This window comes from Heterocephalus glaber, unplaced genomic scaffold (genome assembly GCF_053883595.1).
Source record: "Heterocephalus glaber isolate CG9 unplaced genomic scaffold, H.glaber_assembly_v1.0 deba00000546, whole genome shotgun sequence".
In the NCBI taxonomy this organism is placed as follows: domain Eukaryota; kingdom Metazoa; phylum Chordata; class Mammalia; order Rodentia; family Bathyergidae; genus Heterocephalus; species Heterocephalus glaber.
Genome location: NW_028258147.1, coordinates 14,168,242 through 14,172,169, shown reverse-complemented (window position 1 = coordinate 14,172,169; position 3,928 = coordinate 14,168,242).

Below are 3,928 nucleotides of genomic sequence, written 5' to 3'. Positions count from 1 at the left end.
CTGAATGGAATGTCCGGTGCATTCTTCTGGAACACTGGCTTTTTAAACAATATTTAAGTAGTTTGTTAATTTGTGATAATTAGAGAAATGGAACAAGCAATCCACGTTCATTGCTGTCATATCAAATTATTTTAATGGTATGAGGAATAGTTGCTGGGTAAACTTCAAACAAGATATATATGAAAGAAAAATCCTTATAGACTCCTAAAATCAGCAGTTTTCAAAAATTCTGGACAAAGCAATAATTATAACAGTTACTAAAATCCATATGTTTTAGAGAGCATGAATAGAAGCTAATATCAAGTCCATGAATAGAGCCTTGGTACTATTTAGGCACAAGTTATAGCTTTTCTAGAAAACTTAAAACAACATGCCTTAATGCTGAATGATTCAAATTTATCTTGTAGGATCCAGGAATAGGCCTGGCATCAGCAACATAAAATCTAAGTCTGATCACACTTAGGGTGAAAACTAATGGATTGAATTCAATTCAGTACAACCGCCATCGTCAATTGTCTCAAAAAAACATGCCTTTTGGAGTCCCTCTTTTGATTCTGTAGTTAATTTATTCAATATATTTCACCTAGGCAGTTCATTAAAATTTTGTGTAACCTTCTGTTCCACTTTTAAGATTACAGCATGTGGTGGTTAGAAAAGGCAGACAACATGTTCACTGCTCTGCAGTCTCTGCTGTCAGGAGTTGGCTGTGTGAATCTGCAGGCCAGGTTCCTTCATTAGAATTATGACAAGCAGAAACTCTCAGCAAAATCACATAAGTATTTTTTAGGCCAAAATGCTGAGACCATGACTGAGATAATGAGCTCAGATAATGAGGTACCTCTTCCCCTTGGATATCTTAGTTTTACAAAGCACTGTGATAAGAAAATCCTATTTTGCCCTAAGAGAAATACTGCTTATAAAGTTGCAGAGATAATTACACAAAGAAAAAAATTTCTTTCTAAAAAAATATCTAAATTTAAAAGTGTTTTTATGAAGCTGGAAACCTCTAATGGAAAGATAAAGATCTCCAAATGGAAAGTGAAGATTAGTGGTTATTTAGTCCAACCTCTCTGATATGTAAAACATTCCTAGAACAGTCCAGACAAGTGTTATCTAGTCATGATCTGAAACCCTCCAATGATAATCATTCCTTTTGGTACAGTCACATTCTAGAAGAAAGAGGAGGTCCAACACCATTGCACGTTACCCTCCATCATCAGTGGAAGCTCTTCTTTGATGTAGATATTCAAGTAAGTTTAGAGGCCTTCTGGAGGGCACAAAGTCTAAGATGTTCAAGAGTTTCTTGGGATTCAAAATTAGTGGGGTTTTAAAAAATGTGTATTTAAAGGATTCTGATTCAGAGCTAGAGTAGAACACGGCAATGATCTTCCTGACAAATTTCCATAAGGGAAAGAGTTGACCTCTCAAGTGGGCAGGTAGGAAGGACCTGAGAAAGGCTATCCTGGGCCTGGGAGGTGTGTATTTTAGAACTTGTTTCTGATGAACATTAGAACCAAGAGTGTCCTCATGAAGAGAGTTACATTGTGGGATACATCTGGTAATGGGGGGGCAAGTAAGGGAGATGGGACACACTGTGGAACATTGGAAGGGGGCAGGGTAGACAGTGAGAAGGGAGGAGTGGTAACCTCTACTGGCATCCAAATTGGACATATCTACATTCTGGTTACATTTACATTCTTGTTCTATATTTGAGTCCACAAAGATCTGTTTATATAAGATCGATCATTCAAGAATCTGACTATAGCTGGATACCAACTTCTCCACTCTTCTTTCAAGGACACACTTTCTATTAAGTAGTCTTACTTCTTCTATAAAACTTTTGGAAATGAGGCATCCTCAATTCAAATCTGAAATGCTTCAAAACCTGAAACTTTTTGGGTGCTGACAAGGGACCATATGTGGAAAATTCCATACCATGAAAGTTTGTTTTGTGCACAGAATTATTTCAAATTTCAGCTTTAACAAGTTTGAAGTATTATAAAAAATCATTCACAACTACATTGTAGGAGAATATTCACTGTGATGAAAATGGCTGTTATTTGTTTAGTAGTGAACTTTATGAAATCTCTCAGCCCATTGAATAGGCATGTGATAAAAGAACATTATTATGGTGTGGTGTAAAAGGGGAAATGTGTTCCTCCATTGTATTTGAGCCTTTTGTATTACACTCTTGATATTAAGTTAAATGTGCTGAAATGGCACTCGGAGGGCAGGCAGACCAAGGAAGAGAGCAGCACTCAGAGAACTGAAGGGAAAGTCAGGTTTATTCGCTAGCTTGCAGGCCCAGCAGAAGTCACTTTCCAGAGTCTGAGCCCCATTTCTAAGTTTGTTCTCACATTTATCTGTTCTTTAGCCAGGGTGGGGAAGCAGGCAGAATTTTACAGAAGCAGAACTTGGCAAAGGGTAGGGAGGTGGAGGTAATGTTGTTTTTACAGTTTATCTTTAAGATATAGGGAGGTAGGCAGCTGTGTTTTTGCAGTTTATCTTCCGGGCTCAGTGACCTTCATGGGTTTAGCAGGAGGGGCAAGCCTTAGACAGTCATTCTCTACCTGAAAAAATTATTTAAAATGTTGTACAAAATTATCTGCAGGCTATGTGTATAAAAGTAAAAATGTGAGTATAAAAGTTCCATAATGGAAATCGTTCTATAATGAAAATATCACATGTTCAAGTATGAAACATAAATGAATTTTGTTTACACTTGGATCTCATTCTCAAATATTTCACTATATAAATACAAATATTCCAAAATCCAAAAAAATTCCAATATCTAAAAAATTTCTCATCCCCTGCATTAGTTGTACTTAACCTGCAATTAAATATTCTTCCTTTAATACTTAAAATCTCAACTTAAGTATTATTTTAGAATGAATATTCATTCCAAGCAGAAGTAATGCCACCCCTAATCCAGAGATGTAAGCATGTAGATATATATGTTTATGGACTAGCTGATGGTTTTTTATAGCTGAAGGGTAGAAAATCTAAATACTGGTTACAAAAGAGTCACATTTGATCTGCTGAGAAAGTATGGATTTATTTTGCTTATAGAGGATAATTTTACAAGGCTTTTGGTTGTTTTGTAATCAAAGAGAAAAGATGAAGAGATAACTAAGAAAAAATAGATCATATGATGTTCAGGGTAGAATGGAAATATGAATAGGTGAGGTAGTGATGTTATACCTGAAAGGTTAGTTAAAGGAAGGTAATCTTTGAGAAAGTTGAGCAAATTATGTTGGATAATTAAGGAACTAAGTTTACAGGAACTGGAAAGCAGCCTATATTTATTTTAAGCAGAAGCTATTGCCTGATTTAAATGATTTTAATTCCTCTACAAGTCATAATTGCACTTGGCTCTGTCTGACTGAATCCCAAATAGGTGGTTTATTTTACTCAAATAAAGAGACTTGTTCATGAAGATTAAATCCACTGAAGATACTAAAAAAAAGCAGGCTTCTATCTTTGTGTTCCATCATCCATATTAAATAAATAATGGTCACAAAATGGTTGTCATACCTCCATTCATCTCCTTTGTATTAAAGGTGAGAATAATGGAGAAAAGTGGTAGTAAATTGGTACATACAAGATTAGTATGGTCAATATTTTACTTATACCCAATAGTTGGCCTGGATCTCCTACCTGGTAGTCTTCTATTTCCATATTATAGACTATACCTATATCACATGGAAACCCAAGAGACTTGGCTTTTAGCTGGACACACTAATGCTGCCAAATTAATTCAAGTACTGTTGGTGAAAAAAAGAGCAGCAAAAGCTACTAGAAGGCAGTCAGCAATGTCTACAGTGTCTGTCAAAGGAGTTTCATTAGACTAGAGTGAAGAATGTATTGAAGAGAGCTGACATAAATAAATTCTCCATAAATGTTTGTGAATGAATATTTGTAAAATAAA